Source organism: Cherax quadricarinatus, chromosome 56 (assembly GCF_038502225.1).
Source record: "Cherax quadricarinatus isolate ZL_2023a chromosome 56, ASM3850222v1, whole genome shotgun sequence".
NCBI lineage: Eukaryota > Metazoa > Arthropoda > Malacostraca > Decapoda > Parastacidae > Cherax > Cherax quadricarinatus.
Window position 1 is genome coordinate 25,186,262 of NC_091347.1, and position 18,896 is coordinate 25,205,157.

General features: G+C 45.7%; 1 protein-coding gene across 2 annotated transcripts in view; it reads left to right on the forward strand.

The window, feature by feature from the left end:
- The window catches only part of Ent2 (Equilibrative nucleoside transporter 2), a 949,180-nt gene that overhangs the window by 293,814 nt on the left and 636,470 nt on the right, over positions 1 to 18,896 (forward strand). The window lies entirely within an intron of this gene.

Genomic DNA, 18,896 nt, shown 5'->3' on the forward strand with positions numbered 1-18,896 from the left:
TCATACTTTTCCTCTCTCACAAGGTCAAGACCGCAGCAACAAGGGTCAGGTATTCCTTTAAGTGCTTATCTCATAACACGTTTATCACAGTGCACAGTCAGTCACACGGAAGTTGAGACGAATTCCATTCGATGGAGACATATGGTAACTTCTGGAAGTAGTATTGTGAATAGTATATAGTATCTGGATATGAGTGAAGACATGTACCTACACTGTTAAGTGTAGAGGCTGTTTTTGACATCTAAGCGACTCAGATGTATACTGGCTCCCTCACCGTCGTGTGTTAGTGTGACTTGTAAGTAGTCCAAGTCGGATCGAAACGACGTCCTAAGCTTCTCTCTCCAATGTGCGTCTTTATTTTGTTTATGTGCCATTTTTCTCTCGTTGCCCTTTAAATATTCTGTCCCAGTAACCTGTGGTGTCATTTGCATCAGCAGGTATTGTTTCTTCTTAGATGTAGTTCATTTTGAATACGTACAGAGCGCTGCCAACAGGTTACTTCTTGACTGTTGACAGGTTCGGAACCCCAGCCTCTATTAGGCATCTTGTGTACCTGAAGGATGTTATAGGGGATCAAAGACCCTGCGACCCGGTACCAGACCAGACTTCCTGGTGGATCAAGGCCTGATTAGACAGGCTGTTACTACAGGCCGCACGCAGTCCGACGTATGAACAACAGCCCTACTGGTCAGGGAGTGATTTGAGGAGCTTGTCAATTCTCTCTTGAAGACAGCCAGAGGTTTGTTGGTAATTTTCCTTATGCACGACGAGAAGGCGTTGAAGAGCCGGGGATCCCAGACACTCAAGTTCCCATTTAGTGTACTCATAGCGCCTCTGCTTTTATGTTGGCAGTGTTTTGCACCATCTGCTAAGTCTCTTGCTTTCATGAGTAGTGATTTCAGTATACGGGTATAGAAGCAGTCCCTACGTTCCAAGGAACACAGTTCGAGTGACTTCAAGGGTTCCTAGTTCTGATGTTTGAGTGCATGTATTGGGGCAGCAAAAGTTTTCTGTACGTTTTCTGGCTCAGCAATCCCGTCTGCCTTGAAGAGAGTCATTAGTATACAGTTGTATTCGAACCTCAGGGAATAAGTGACTTGAAGAGTATCATCCATGGCTTGACTTGAAAGTTCTAGTTATCCAGATTATCATTTTCCTTGCGGTAACAGGAGCAACATTGTTGTGATCCTTGAATGTGAGATCTTCCTACATCAGCCTCCCAAGTCTCGCACGTGGAAATTCCGCTCTGTTTAATAATTTAAATTTGTTCTGTACTTCATTTCAGTCTTTATATCCTTCAGTAACAGAACAATTGAAGTCTGTCCTCATTGAACATCATACCGTTGTCTGAGGCTCACTGGAAGTCTTTACATGCACCTAAAGATTCGCTGAGTCTTCGACGTCACTTTCATAGAGACTCTGGTGTCCTTGTTAGTGTCGGATTTGAGAAGGAGAAACTGAAGTGGAGCAAGCACTGTGCCTTGAGGAGGAGAGAAACTGATGCAACGTTTGGGAATCTTTATTGAGGAAACGTTTCGTCAGCCAGTGACTTCTTCAGTCCACAGTAAAGATCCCCAAATATTGCACAAATGTCTCATTCTTTAACTTATCGGGTTTCTAAACCATTTACATCATATAAATACACCTGGGAACGTGGATGCCCTGAGAGATGTAGGTACTGGGAGGACTGCTACTGTGACATTGCCTGCAGGTACTGGGAGGACTTCTACTGTGACATTGCCTGCAGGTACTGGGAGGACTGCTACTGTGACATTGCCTGCAGGTACTGGGAGGATTACTACTAAGACATTGCCTGCAGGTACTGGGAGGACTGCTACTGTGACATTGCCTGCAGGTACTGGGAGGACTTCTACTGTGACATTGCCTGCAGGTACTGGGAGGACTGCTACTGCGACATTGCCTGCAGGTACTGTGAGGGCTGCTACTGTGACATTGCCTGCAGGTACTGGGAGGACTGCTACTGTGACATTGCCTGCAGGTACTGGGAGGACTGCTTCTGTGACATTGCCTGCAGGTACTGGGAGGACTGCTTCTGTGACATTGCCTGCAGGTACTGGGAGGACTGCTACTGTGACATTGCCTGCAGGTACTGGGAGGACTGCTACTGTGACATTGCCTGCAGGTACTGGGAGGACTGCTACTGTGACATTGCCTGCAGGTACTGGGAGGACTGCTACTGTGACATTGCCTGCAGGTACTGGGAGGACTGCTACTGTGACATTGCCTGCAGGTACTGGGAGGACTGCTACTGTGACATTGCCTGCAGATACTTGGAGGACTGCTGCTGTGCCATTGCCTGCAGGTACTGGGAGGACTGCTACTGTGACATTGCCTGCAGGTACTGGGAGGACTGCTGCTGTGCCATTGCCTGCAGGTACTGGGAGGACTGCTACTGTGACATTGCCTGCAGGTACTGGGAGGACTGCTACTGTGACATTGCTTGCAGGTACTGGGAGGACTGCTACTGTGCCATTGCCTGCAGGTACTGGGAGGACTGCTGCTGTGACATTGCCTGCAGGTGCTGGAAGGACTGCTACTGTGACATTGCCTGTGGGTTACCTGTAGCTCGTTTGGGATTGTTGTCCCCGCGACCTGGCCACAGATCAGGTGGTGAGCAGGATTGGGTTTGAATCTGAGCATGGTGACCTGGGCAACCAGCCCAGGTCTTACCTGCTATCGAGACGTCAGTAGGAAAGCGATATCGGCCGACCCAAGTATCGGTTATTCAGAGCGTGGGAATATCTCGGGTGAGGATTTGAATGTGAACACAGAGCGTGGGAGTGCTGAGGAGGACTGGAGGTAAGAGATGGAGGGTAAGAGAAGAGAAGAAAGAGCAGGGAAGTGAAGGTAGGGTAAGGTGGGGGTGGAGCAGCAGATAAGTGTTAGGAGGGGTAGGGATGAGGTGGAAGAACAGGGGGTGGGGGGTGGAAGTGACAAGAGAGGTGGGGTGGGAGGAGGGAAGCGGGGGAGAGAGAGAAGGGGTATTAAGCAATAACCACAACAGCTGGGAAGATTAGATCGAACAAGGCAGACAGGTGAGGCCACTGGACCATTAATGTCGTTAAATATAGGGAGAAGTGACAGAGGAGAGTTAAAGGAGGGAACAGTAGACAGAGAGAGAGAGAGAGAGAGAGAGAGAGAGAGAGAGAGAGAGAGTGCAGGAGCAATAGAGGGGAGCGTGTGTACCACCAAATAGGAACAGTAAATTAATAATGACGGAGGAAGGGGATTAAGGAGGGGAAGGAGAGGCAGGTGAGTGGATAGAGTTGCTTGGGGAGGGGAAAGAGAAGAGAGAGAGAGAGAGAGAGAGAGAGAGATAAGTGACTAGATTGGCTGGGAAAAGCTTCTAAGTGGATAGTGTATCTGGGCTAAAGGGAGAGTTAAGGAACAGAATAATCAGTGCAAGAGAGAGAATCAAATAGATACGGTAATCAGGCAAGAGACAATAACGAGAAGTGAATGCAACGAGTATGCAAAAAAAAAAAAAAATACAAGAGGGAAATTAGGATGTACAAGTCTTTAATGACTTGTTTGTAGCTACCTGTAGTCTACCATCCTGGTGTCGAGCCTGCAGGTCATCGTCCTCGCTGACCGGTCTCAAACCAGGTCTTTGACCAGGTTCCTGAGTCATACCTTGATTGATTTTTTGGTTGGTGATGACAGGAAGAGGGTCACTGAATGAATTCGGAATATACAGATAAATTCCAGTCTATTGTCTGTTATCCGTGTATGTGGGATTCATCTTTTGTTTAGGACAGAAAGGCACAATACCGTGTCTGGAACAATACACATATAACCCTCACATAGGAGAGAGAGAAGCTTATGACGACGTTTCGGTCAGACTTGGACAATTTACAAAGTTTCACTAACACAAAAGAGTGAGGGAGCCATTATATGTAGGCGAGTGTGACTTTGTAAATAGTCCAAGTCGGACCGAAACGTCGTCGTAAGTTCCTCTATGTGCGGGTTATTTACGTATCTGTTTGCTGTGGTCTTGAGTATATTATAGGTATATCACAGGTATATTACAGGTATATCACAGGTATATTACAGGTATATCACAGGTATATATTACAGATATATCACAGGTATATCGTATAGATAAACGGCATCAACAACTCTAGAAAGGAAATTCCTCAAGACAGTAATCCCGACGTGGGTACTATTCCAGGAACAATGCCCTGCCCTGCCCCCTCTATCTCGCCCCACCCCTCCATGCCCGCCCAACCTTGCCCATCCTTGTTGGTACACCTCAAGCCCCGGCTGGATGGTGCGCACTGATCGCCTATTGCTTACTGAACAGTACCTCCCACACAGAGATTGTTAATTTTATCCGAGATTATTGTGAACATTGTAAGATAAACGTCATTTAGTGTCAGTGGAGAAAGCAAGGTCCTTGAGGACGATACACAGTGGATCTACTGGTTGCTGCCCGTCTTGTGATGTAAGATACAAAGTGGATCTGTTGATTGCTGCCCGTCTTGCGGTGTAAGAGTTAGCATGTGGTTGGTCACGATGCTGGACTATACACAAATAACCCGCACATAGAAGAGAGGAAAAGCAAGCTTATGACTACTTCCACTACTAGCCTTACCACTGCCACTACTTTTTCTTCCTCTCGTGGTCCCGTCCCTGTCCCCCTCGCCTATATATATTGGCTCTCACATTCTTTTGTGTTAATGTGACTTTGTAAATGGTCCAAGTCGGACTGAAACGTCGTCGTAAGCGTTTTTCTCTCTCCTATGTAAGGGTTATTTATGTATTGTTTCCGTCACGGTATGTTCTTTATGCTGGACTAGCTATTAGAATACTGCTGTTGTATATATTTTGTATTTTCTTTATTTTTAATTTTCCCTCAACATTTTATTTCTATTACTGATCGCTGAAGAATTTCAGTTCTTCAGCGATCAGAAATCCATCTTTCTGATTTTGAAGATTCTATTCCAAGGTCCCTCGTGAAGGTAAGGCTGTGTGTTGATGTATTTTTTTCTTATATTTGATAATATAATATTGAAAACATGGCGTTTTTCTTAACATTGTTTCACGTATAGATTAGGACGAAGATTTAAACCTGTACAGGCGTTTCTGCCGTGCTAGTTGCTCCGTATGTTACCTGTGTTACAGCTTGGGTAATGTGACGATACTCAGGCACTTATAATAGTTTCGATAGTTAAATAGTGTTGTATTGTGTATAGTGTGTATGTGTGTGTGTGTGTGTGTGTGTGTGTGTGTGTGTGTGTGTGTGTGTGTGTGTGTGTGTGTGTGTGTGTGTGTGTGTGTATGTGTGTGTGTATCTATGGTTGCAGGGCCCCGCCTTTTCGCTGGTCGCTACTAGATCCACTCTCTCCCTGCTCCATGAGTATTATCGTATCTCTCCTTAAAGCTATGTATAAATCCTGCCTTCACTACATCACTCTCCGGATTGTTCCACCTCATGATAACTCTATGACTGAAGAAATATTTCCTAACATCCCTGTAACTCAACTAAATTTTCAACTTCCAGTTGTGACCCCTTGTTGCTCTGTCCCATCTCCGAAACATTCTGTCCTTGTCCACCTTGTGTGTGTGTGTGTGTGTGTGTGTACTCACCTCACCTAGTTGAGGTTGTGGGGGTCGAGTCCGAGCTCCTGTGTGTGTGTGTGTGTGTGTGTGTGTGTGTGTGTGTGTTTGAAGGGTTTTTAGATTTAGGTAGGGATCAGATTTAATATTTGTGTACTCACCTAGTTGTACTCACCTAGTTGAGGTTGCGGGGGTCGAGTCCGAGCTCCTGGCCCCGCCTCTTCACTGATCGCTACTAGGTCACTCTCCCTGAGCCGTGAGCTTTATCATACCTCTGCTTAAAGCTATGTATGGATCCTGCCTCCACTACATCGCTTCCCAAACTATTCCACTTACTGACTACTCTGTGGCTGAAGAAATACTTCTTAACATCCCTGTGATTCATCTGTGTCTTCAGCTTCCAACTGTGTCCCCTTGTTACTGTGTCCAATCTCTGGAACATCCTGTCTTTGTCCACCTTGTCAATTCCTCTCAGTATTTTGTATGTCGTTATCATGTCCCCCCTATCTGTGTATGTGTGCATGCAGGACCATGTAGCCAGGTCTGGAACCAAGCCATGTAGATGATGATCCTATAATCAGTAGCCAGTAAATGACAGGTAAGTTTTTATAAGGACTTTAAATTGCAAAGATCGCTGAATGATTTTAATGGTCCCATTACACTGCTAGTTTCAAAACTTGCTTCTCTCGCAGCCTCCAGCACACCTCACAACGAGATCTACGAGTACTTCTTAACGAGTCAATTAGAGGAGCCTCATATATGATTTTTCCTGAAGTATGATCTAAAAACAGCTGCCCTGGCCGTGGTTTCCAACACTGAAATTCTTCAACAGGTGTCAGAACAACCAGGCTGTGATGGATGTGTGGGGCCAGCGGGCCACCAGCAGCAGCAGCATCACTGATAATCTTGAGGTTAATGATGAGCTTGGGGAAAGCGATCACAGATCACTCACGTTCAATATATTAAAGATTTAAATTAATGATAATTATAACTACAATTAGCTGCCACAGTCTGGTTCACCAGGCAAGCACCAGATAAGCCTGACCCAAGTCCGGTCTCTGAGACTAGTAAAACTCGCGGAACTCATCAAAGGTATATCAAAGGTATATCCCCATTTATTATCCATTTCTCTAATAGAAAAACATAGCTAGTTTTTCTTCCCACAGTGTAATTAACAACTCATAGAATAATTCAATTATATATTTAATTATTTTCAATTATATTATTTGCAGGGAAATCATGAGTTTCCTGTTTTTTTAATTTTAAATCATGTAAATTCTTGAAAAATACTCTGATTTATAGTCGACTACAGTGTTCGTCACGGCATTATGCCGGGTGAGCGCCCCAGCATAATGCCGTGACGAGCACTGTATATTGATGGTTACAGTAGACGTAGAAGTAGCAGTAGAGAAAGTAGACGTGGCAGTACCACTTTGGTGGCGAGAGCCACAACCCCGACACAGGTGCGTCACAAGTGCACCACAGGTATTCCACGTATGGTGAATCTAACAGGGGTACCCTGCCTGCTGTCTCTCTCTCTCTCTCTCTCTCTCTCTCTCTCTCTCTCTCTCTCTCTCTCTCTCTCTCCTTTTCTCTCTTTTTCTCTCTCTCTCCTACATATCTTCCTTTTATATCCTAAACCTAATTCTTACTCTTTCCTATCTTATTCCAACTTCTTCTATCCCCTCCTCATCCTTCATCTCATGTTTCTCCTTTTCCTTCACCTCCTCTTACTCCTCTCACTCCTACTTTACTTCCTTTTACTCCTTCCTCATTTGTCTACTCCGCCAGACTTCACTCAGGGATACCTACCTACTCCAGGTAGGTAGGTATCCATAGAGGTTGTGTAGAGTTATGAGGGGACTAGATTTATGAGAGGACGTAGTTACGATTGTTAGCAGGGAGGGGAGAGATGTGGGGAGGTGAGGAGTTGGCGTGGTGTGAGTGGGGGTAAAGGGAGGGGAGAGAACCGAGCAGGGGTGAAGATTATGGAAGATGAGAATTGGTGGGGTGTGAGAAGAGAAGAGAGTGAGAGAGAAAGAGAGATAAAGATTTAGAGAGAGAGAGAGACGTGAATTGGAAGATAAGAGTTTGTTGCTCGCGGAGATCACCACCAGCAACGGAAAACAAACAAGGTCATTACGTGTTTTAACCTTGTTTGTGAGACCTGGTGCTGTTGTGTGTTGCGTCATTTTTTTTTTTCCTAGCCACTATGGTGTCAATGGTTTTTTCCACTATGGTGTCAATGGTTTTTTCTTACCACTATGATGTCAGTGGTTTTTATACCACTATGCATGGTGTCAGTGGTTTTTATACCACTATGCATGGTGTCAGTGGTTTTTATACCACTATGCATGGTGTCAGTGGTTTTTATACCACTATGCATGGTGTCAGTGGTTGGATTCTCTTTATAAGGAAGAAAGACAGTCGTCTTATGACATGTGGTATGTATCTGAAGGACGTTCCCAGGGGTCACTACCCCCGCGGCTCGGTCCCAGGCCAGGCTTCCTGGTGAATCAAGACCAGATCAACCATTTTGTTACTACTGGCAGAACGCAGCCCGGCTGGTCAGACACTGATTTGAAGAGCCTGTCCAGTTCCCTCTTGAAGTCAGCCAGAGAGAGGTTTTGATCCCCGTATGCTAGGTGGGAGAGCTTTGAAGAGGCGGACACTTACCGGGTTCTCTCTTTAGTGTACACGTCACGTTCATGTTTTTTAATGAAGGTGTTTTGCAGCGTCTGCCAAGTCTCTTGTTGTCACATGGAGTGATTTCCAGACACAGGTTTGGAACCAGTCCCTCAAGGATTTTCCAGGTTTACTGTATATTACACAAATATCTTACTCATAGGAGAATGAAACCCATGACGACGTGTCGGTCCGAGACCATTAACTCGAGCAGTGGTCCCAGATGGACCGAAACGTCAGGTGGTCAGCTCCTCTCTCCTATGTGCGGGTTATTTGTGTATTGTTCCAGTTACTGTATTGTGCCTTGTACTTACTGTATATCATTGTTATCTTTCTGAGAGACACATTACCAGCAGTTGACTTTGACAGTTACACGTCGCCCTAACTGTTCTTAATGACAGTAGTAAATTGATTTTCTGGACTAATTAATGACAGTAGTAAATTGATTTTCTGGACTAATTAATGACAGTAGTAAATTGATTTTCTGGATTAATTGAAAGTTTTAAGGGAGGCCTGGTCATGGACCAGGCCGCGGGGGCGTTGATCCCCGGAATACCCTCCAGGTAGAGAGCAAGCATGCGTGCGTGTGTGTTTTTAGCGGTACTGTATGTACACACCTATGTGTGGCTGCGGGGGTCTAGTCGCTGCTCCAGGCCTCGCCTCTACGCTGACAGCTACTGGGCTTCCTCACCTGCTTGCATGAGCCTCATCATACCTGTTCTTAAAACTGTGTGTGGATTCTGCCGTTACCACTTCGTTTTCTAGGTCATTCCGCTTTCTGACCACTCTAAGGTGGTCAGAAGTGTGTGTATGTGTGTGTGTTTGTGCACTGTATGTATATGTGTGTGCGTATACTCACTTGTTTGTGGTTGCAGGTGTTGTGTGTGTGTGTGTGTGTGTGTGTGTGTGTGTGTGTGTGTGTGTGTGTGTGTGTGTACTGTGTGCGTATTATGTGTGTGTGTGTACTTTGTGTGTGCACAGGGACGAGTATAAGCTATGTGACTATATATTATCTCAAAGCCTGCTGGAAGTGCCATGTTAGTGCCAGGGGCAACAATTTAGGGCAGACCCGAGGCACTTGTGGAGATGACTAGCCTGGCTGGTCCTCCCCCACCTTCACTCCCCAGCTTGGAACTCCCTCTTCACTCCCCAGCTGGCACTCCCCCTTCTCTCCCCAGATGGCACTCCCTTTTCACTCCCCTCCTGGCACTCATTCTCCTGGCACTCACCCCTGCAGGCACTTCCTCTCCAGGTACTTATCCCTCCAGACACTCTCCCTCCAGGCACTCAACCCTCCAGGCACTCAACCCTCCAGGCACTCCCCCTCCAGGTACTCACCCCTCCTGGCACACCCCTCCAGGCACTTACCCTCCTGGCATTCCCCTCCAGGCACTTATCCTTCTGGCATTCCCCTCTTGGCACTCCCCTCCAGGCACTCACCCTCCTGGCACCCCTCCGGGCACATACCCTCCTGGCACTCCCCTCCTGGCACTCCCCTCAAGGCACTTACCCTCCTGGCACTCCCCTCCAGGCACTTACCCTCCTGGCACTCCCCTCCAGGCATTCCCTCTCTTGGCACTCCCCTCAATGCACTTATCCTCCTGGCACTCCCCTCCTGGCACTCCCCTCCAGGCACTTATCCTCCTGGCACTCCCCTCCTGGCACTCCCCTCCAGGCATTCACTCTCCTGGCACTCCCCTCCAGGCACTCACCCTCCTGGCACTCCCTTCCGGGTACTTGCCCTCCTGGCACTCCCCTCCCGGCACTCCCCTCAAGGCACTTACCCTCCTGGCACTCCCCTCCAGGCACTTACCCTCATGGCACTCCCCTCCAGGCATTCCCTCTCTTGGCACTCCCCTCAATGCACTTACCCTCCTGGCACTTACCCTCCTGGCACTCCCCTCCAGGCACTTATCCTCCTGGCACTCCCCTCCTGGCACTCCCCTCCAGGCATTCACTCTCCTGGCACTCCCCTCCAGGCACTCACCCTCCTGGCACTCCCTTCCGGGTACTTGCCCTCCTGGCACTCCCCTCCCGGCACTCCCCTCAAGGCACTTACCCTCCTGGCACTCCCCTCCAGGCACTTACCCTCATGGCACTCCCCTCCAGGCATTCCCTCTCTTGGCACTCCCCTCAATGCACTTACCCTCCTGGCACTTACCCTCCTGGCACTCCCCTCCAGGCACTTATCCTCCTGGCACCCCCCTCCTGGCACTCCCCTCCAGGCAATCACTCTCCTGGCACTCCCCTCCAGGCACTTACCCTCCTGGCACTTACCCTTCTGGCACTCCCCTCCAGGCATTTATCCTCCTGGCACTCCCCTCCAGGCACTTACCCTCCTGACACTTACCCTCCTGGCACTCCCCTCCAGACACTTACCCTTCTGGCACTCCCCTCAAGGCATTTACTCTCCTGGCACTCCCCTCCAGGCACTTACCCTCCAGGCACTTACCCTCATGGCACTCCCCTCCAGGCATTCCCTCTCTTGGCACTCCCCTCAATGCACTTACCCTCCTGGCACTTACCCTCCTGGCACTCCCCTCCAGGCATTTATCCTCCTGGCACCCCCCTCCTGGCACTCCCCTCCAGGCAATCACTCTCCTGGCACTCCCCTCCAGGCACTTACCCTCCTGGCACTTACCCTTCTGGCACTCCCCTCCAGGCATTTATCCTCCTGGCACTCCCCTCCAGGCACTTACCCTCCTGACACTTACCCTCCTGGCACTCCCCTCCAGACACTTACCCTTCTGGCACTCCCCTCCAGGCATTTACTCTCCTGGCACTCCCCTCCAGGCACTTACCCTCCAGGCACTTACCCTCATGGCACTCCCCTCCAGGCATTCCCTCTCTTGGCACTCCCCTCAATGCACTTACCCTCCTGGCACTTACCCTCCTGGCACTCCCCTCCAGGCACTTATCCTCCTGGCACCCCCCTCCTGGCACTCCCCTCCAGGCAATCACTCTCCTGGCACTCCCCTCCAGGCACTTACCCTCCTGGCACTTACCCTTCTGGCACTCCCCTCCAGGCATTTATCCTCCTCGCACTCCCCTCCAGGCACTTACCCTCCTGACACTTACCCTCCTGGCACTCCCCTCCAGACACTTACCCTTCTGGCACTCCCCTCCAGGCATTTACTCTCCTGGCACTCCCCTCCAGGCACTTACCCTCCAGGCACTTACCCTCATGGCACTCCCCTCCAGGCATTCCCTCTCTTGGCACTCCCCTCAATGCACTTACCCTCCTGGCACTCCCCTCCTGGCACTTATCCTCCTGGCACCCCCCTCCTGGCACTCCCCTCCAGGCAATCACTCCCCTCCAGGCACTTACCCTCCTGGCACTTACCCTTCTGGCACTCCCCTCCAGGCATTTATCCTCCTGGCACTCCCCTCCAGGCACTTACCCTCCTGACACTTACCCTCCTGGCACTCCCCTCCAGACACTTACCCTTCTGGCACTCCCCTCCAGGCATTTACTCTCCTGGCACTCCCCTCCAGGCACTTACCCTCCTGGCACTCCCCTCCAGGCATTTACTCTCCTGGCACTCCCCTCCAGGCACTTACCCTCCTGGCACTCCCCTCCAGGCATTTACTCTCCTGGCACTCCCCTCCAGGCACTTACCCTCCTGGCACACCCCTCCAGGCATTTACTCTCCTGGCACTCCCCTCCTGGCACTTCCCTCCTGGCACTTACCACTTCGAAACAGGTCACAAGTAAGCCATATGAACACCATTTTCTTCTTTCAGTTCGGCTTGAATTCTATTTAATCACTTATTTTCTTCTTTATATAGTCAATTAAATTGTTCATATTGTACAAAACATTAATATCCCTCCCCCGTTTTTTTTATCCCGTACCTCATCATTCCACCAATCACTCCTCTTCATTCCTGCACCCACCTAACTGTAACCAAAAATCTTTCCCATACAGTCTTAACTCTCCGTTCGTAATATTTCTCTCCTCTTTGACATCTTTATCACTTTTTCTCTTGCAGATCTTTCTACCAATAATTGCCCATTCTTCTAAATAACTTTTATTTCCATTCATTCACTCCTCTTCTGTTTACAGATACTATTCTCCCAGTACTTCGTCTTTCCCTGTCTTCTGTTTCAGTTATCCCTATAATGATCAGTCATGTCCAACGATCCTGTGACATATACAGGTTTCTACTCAACCTGCTATTTGCTAGTATTGTTTGCCTGTGGACCGCCTTTGTTAGAGAATGTTACCGAAACTCAGACCATCACTTAATTATAACGTTAATTTTTAAAGGGGCGGAGGGACAAGCCAGTGGAAGGCTTCGGTCAGATAACCAAAAGCTCCAGTGGTGGGTCATATGACTAAGACCCGCGTCAGGAAACACTTGTCCTGGTAGGTACGGTAGACGGTGCAAAACGCCCAAGTGAGAAACAGGTGTACAGTAAGTGCACTAAGAGTTAACTATAAGAATAGGTGACTGAGAGTTTTCAACATCTTTCAAGTAGTATAAGGGAAATTAAGAACAGATTCCTAAATGTCTTTAAGAGAAAACGCGATCAACTCGTTCAAGAAATTCTAGATTACCCGGGCCGTGGTGACTGCGTTACATTACATTCCACCAGCACAGACAACCTGGCTGTTCACGTCATCAACCTGTTTCACCATCAACAGGTAATACAGGTAATTAACAGGTAATCCAGGGAGAGGTCAGTCAGTCTCCCAAGAGGTCAAGACTCTTGCTGGGTGAAGAGGAAATCCTGGAGTGAGTGTAAACAAACGCTGAGCTGCACACTTGAGCCTGGTGTAACCTCAGGTATTGTGTTTACTGTAAACTCCAGTGTTTGTGATTGTTACCCCTCCCCTTGTTTCTCTTTAAAATTGTTACCCCTAACCTTGTTTGTGTTTATAATGGTCACTTCTCTCCTTGTTTGTGTTTATAATGGTCACCACTCTCCTTGTTTGTGATTATAATGGTCACCACTCTCCTTGTTTATGTTTGTAATGGTCACCACTCTCCTTATTTGTGATTTCTACCATGACCTCGAAATTTTTCCTTGGAGCCTTCTTGCCTAAAGCAGCAACAGCCAGGTTGACCAGGCAACCACCAGACGAGCCTGGCCCATGGCCGGGCTCCGAGAGTAGCGAGACTTTCGAAACTCACTAAAGGCATATCACAGGTATATATATATATATATATATATATATATATATATATATATATATATATATATTTATTTATAAATATATATATATATATATATATATATATATATATATATATATATATATATATATATATATATATATATATATGCAATAAGATCACAGTAAACAGGTGATTTTAAAATATGCAAAACAACCACTGTGAAAGAGTAGTGAAATTCCAAGCGCTTTCGTGACTACTCACATTGTCAAGGAACAGTGTGAGTAGTCACGAAAGCGCTTGGAATTTCACTACTCTTTCACAGTGGTTGTTTTTTTGCATATATATATATATATATATATGTGTATATATATATATATATATATATATATATATATATATATATATATATATATATATATATATATATATATATATATATCAGAGAAATATTTAAGAGGCTTCCAGGAAAATTTTGAAATTTCTCTTCGAAGCTGTTTGGGCATTCTTTTAACACCCTATTTATTGTTTATAGATGCAGGTATACTTTATCATGTTAAAAAAAAGGGCGCACAAGGTCAGTATACACACACACACACACACACACACACACACACACACACACACACACACACACACACACACACACACACACACACACACACACACACATATATATATATATATATATATATATATATATATATATATATATATATATATATATATATATATATATATATATATATGCAATAAGATCACAGTAAACAGGTGATTTCAGAATATGTAAAACAACCACTCTGAAAGAATAGAAAAATTCCAAGCGCTTTCGTGACTACTCACATTATCAAGGAACTATGAAAGTAAAGCATCCAAGGAAGTTATATAAGGGGTCAGGCCAGCACCTCACTATAAGATCCCACAACGGTTAAACACCTGACGCGCGCCGGCATAACTGGACAGGTCCTTTGCACAACCCACCAACAAACTATTCTACCCAAGAAAATTTTAAAAATTATTTTTTGTCCAGTGTATTATTAAATTCTTCCCAAATTCTATTAATTATAAATGGATCTAATTTATATAAACCAAAGGAAATATTCATATTATTGTCAAAACTGCTTTTTATGAAACAAGATTCAATTATATTCCTGTCGACCATGGACTTGCTTGATACTACTTTCTCAACTTTTTGAAAATCAATTGGATGGTTAAAATCTCTTACATGAATAAATAGAGGATTGGAATCTTGTCCAGTTCTAATGCTATATTTATGTTGTTTTAATCTTAGTTCGAGATTTTTACCAGTTTGACCGTAATAAACTTTATCGCAAATTTTACAAGGAATCTTATAGATTCCTGGATGGATGCATCTTATAGACACATCCTGATGGATGTGTCTATAAGATTCCTTGTAAAATTTGCGATAAAGTTTATTACGGTCAAACTGGTAAAAATCTCGAACTAAGATTAAAACAACATAAATATTTGGTTTATATAATTGGTTTATATAAATTTGATCCATTTATAATTAATAGAATTTGGGAAGAATTTAATAATACACTGGACAAATAATAATTTTTAAAATTTTCTTGGGTAGAATAGTTTGTTGGTGGGTTGTGCAAAGGACCTGTCCAGTTGGGCCCGCGCGCGTCAGGTGTTTAACCGTTGTGGGATCTTATAGTGAGGTGCTGGCCTGACCCCTTATATACCTTCCTTGGATGCTTTACTTTCATAGTTCCTTGATAATGTGAGTAGTCACGAAAGCGCTTGGAATTTCTCTATTCTTTCAGAGTGGTTGTTTTACATATATATATATATATATATATATATATATATATATATATATATATATATATATATATATATATATATATATATATATATATATATACTCATTAACCTCCCCAAGTGTATCACCACTATCAGCATCATCCTCCACCACTCAAGCATGTCAGCACGCTTTACGCATCTCCTTGTCTTACTCATCACTCAAGTGCCACTCTGACCTTGCCTCCAGCTCGCCCTCAAGCATCATCTGACCCTCAAGCATCCTCTAGCATCTCTCGCTCCCTCTCATCTCATACGGTTCTTCCTCATTTTATTGTCTTTAGAGTCTACCTTTGTAGATTTTTTAAATGTCACTCCTATAATGCGTATAGTGTATATATATATATATATATATATATATATATATATATATATATATATATATATATATATATATATATATATATATGATAGCTCTAGACCTTTCGTGTTGCAATCAACACATCGTCAGGAGCTTGCAAAATTGCAGGAAAGAGGAGGATGTCCAAGCAAGTACGTTCCCAGAGGACCGTCTTCACTCGAGTGAAGTGCGACTGTCTGTTTACTGAATTTTTTTTTCACACAAGTATGTTTTGAGAGTTAGGTTAAGAGTTTTTAAGGTTAAGAGTTTCTACCTTCATTTACAAGCTAAGAGCTGCTACCTACTTCACATCTCTTTTTATTGTTTATTTAATGTATATTGTTGTTATTTGTATCCTGTGTTTACCATGCTTCTCTCTGTCCTGTTTACGTCCATTTTTTATATGACAGATTCTTTCCCTTATGTTTCCTGTTTCCCATATCGTTGATAATCAGTTATTCTCTGTCTCTGTCTGTCTGTCTGTCTCTCTCTCTCTCTCTCTCTCTCTCTCTCTCTCTCTCTCTCTGTCTCTCTCTGTCTCTGTCTCTGTCTCTGTCTCTGTCTCTGTCTCTGTCTGTCTGTCTGTCTGTCTCTCTCTCTCTCTCTCTCTCTCTCTCTCTCTCTCTCTCTCTCTCTCTCTCTCTCTCTCTCTCTCTCTCTCACAGGGTTTGACAAGGTTAAGGATCCCTAGCTTTATTGACAGCTATTTACAGGTTAAGGATTCCTAACTTTATTGGCAAGCTAAGAGCTGTTACCTACATCAGCTCATTTGAAAGCATTTTTATTGATATGAGACATACAAGTAGGGAACAGGATGAAGTTGGAGCCATCTGTGGGCCAGCATTTTCATTTGATCAACTGACTTTATCTCGTTGACATCATTATGCTGTACGAATGTGTTCCATACTCGAGTCATCCTGGGTATGTATGATCTCAGATGGAGTGATGTTCTGGAGAAGGGTACAGCCAGAGTGAAGTTGCTGCTTTCTGCCCGTCTTGTGGCATAAAAGCTTGTTTCGCGTTGTCCTCGAAGTGGATCCAAGTGTGGTATTTTGACAATATTGGCCTTGTACATAACAGTAAGGCCACCCACATCCCTCCTATGTTGAAGGCTCTGCTGAAATGACAGATCTATCCAGGATGGGTCCAGGCGAGAGATGAGACGTCTTGCTCTGTTCTCTACTCTGTCAAGCAGTCGCAGATGAGAGGGGCGGGGGGGGCAGGCAAACCAAGAAAGTGGAGCATACTCAAGGTGTGAGCGTACTTGTACCTCGTACAGGATCTTGCAACCCCTACTGTCAAGCAGATGGGAGATACGGCGAAGTGCTGTAAGCTTCCTGGCTGCCTTGTTTGCAAGATTTACAACATGGTTCTTCATGGTTAGTTTGGAGTCAAATTTCACCCCAAGGATATCAACTTCTTCTCCAGGTGCCAACATCCTCCCATTCATCCTTACTACTGCACCAGCATTACCATCATGGTGCCTAGAGACGATCATCATTTGCGTTTTCTCAGGTGCAAATGTTACTTGCCATCTATTTCCCCAAGCTGATATAGTTCTCAGCTGGTGATTGATGTAGCTTAGAGCAGCTGGCATTTCTTCTCTTGGATAAGTGAATGTCAGTGTCTGTCGTCTCTCTCTCTCTCTCTCTCTCTCTCCCCCATTTTTTTTATAAAGTGTTTGACAAGGTTAAGGATCCTGAGACTGATTTTATCAATCTTGATCAAAATCACAGCATGTGCGCGGAGAAGGGGCGTATCGTATTTTCCGGCATATAAGGCGCACGACTATATAAAGCGTATAAGACGATGTTTGCAAACAGATGTAACGTAACGTTAGTAAACAGCTGCTTAAAACGTAGCCCAAAGGTTACCCTTGACCCTGATCTTCACCATATAAGGCGCAAGATGGATTTCCAGGATTTGTGGGATTAAAAGCGCGCCTTATATGCCTGAAAATACGGTATATGCTGCAGACAGGTGAGGCAAAGCAGTCGGAGGTGGTGTCACCATGGAAAAATCAGCATGTGGAAATAGCTTACGCAAATATATCTGCAGTCTCCTCACCCGTGTGCAGTTACTGGTAATGGAAGGTGTAACGTAGGTTACCTGTGCTTATAAGGCTGAGAGGAGTGTGATTCTCTGCTTCACCTAGATGTAGTGCAAAATGAGGGAGAGAGATTGTACAAGAGAGTACTTGGAAAAAAAACAGAGGGTAGAAGCTCCCTCGATCCATATGGAGGTTATCTGTGAATCAGGTGCAAGATAACTACCTCTATTTGTGTCTGTAGTGTGCCTCGAGCACCTCTTCCCTGCAGAGTTAGTGGTGTGAGGGGACGGTAGAGCAGAGGGCATGTAGTGGTCTCTCTGCTCTTGTCTCACGCTCGTGACTAGTTGTGAAGACAGTGCAAGGTGTGTGTAGTGAGAACAGTGCAAGGTGTGTGTAGTGAGAACAGTGCAAGTTGTGTGTAGTGAGAACAGTGCAAGGCGATGATGGTACTAGTGTTGTGAGTGCAGTGCAAGGTGTGTGTTGTGAGGACAGTGCAGGGTGAGGGAGGTACCAGTGTTGTGAGGACTGCAGGGTGAGGGAGGTACCAGTGTTGTGAAGACAGTGCAGGGTGAGGGAGGTACCAGTGTTGTGAGGACAGTGCAGGGTGAGGGAGGTACCAGTGTTGTGAGGACAGTGCATGGTGAGGGAGGTACCAGTGTTGCGAAGACAGTGCAAGGTGAGGGAGGTACCAGTGTTGTAAGAGGCCACCCCTTTCTCTTCCCTAGTCTGTATCATATTTGTGACCAGTTTAAACGGTTTTGCTCACTGTGTGGTCACCTTGTAGCTAGTTCTAGTCACCTTGAAGAGGGTACTGGTAACACTGTGTGGTCACCTTGTCGAAGGTACTGGTAACACTGTGTGGTCACCTTGTAGAGGGCACTGGTAACACTGTGGTCACCTTGTAAAGAGTACTGGTAACACTGTGTGGTCACCTTGTTGAAGGTACTGGTAACATTGTGTGGTCACCTTGCAGGGGGTACTGGTAACACTGTGGTCACCTTGTAGAGTATACTGGTAACACTGTGTGGTCACCTTGTAGAGGGTACTGGTAACAATGTGTGGTCACCGTGAAGAGGGTACTGGTAACACTGTGTGGTCACCTTGTAGAGGGTACTGGTAACACTGTGTGGTCACCTTGGAGAGGGTACTGGTAACACTGTGTGGTCACCTTGTAGAAGGTACTGGTAACACTGTGTGGTTACCTTGTAGAGGGTACTGGTAACACTGTGTGGTCACCTTGTAGAGGGTACTGGTAACACTGTGTGGTCACCTTGGAGAGGGTACTGGTAACAC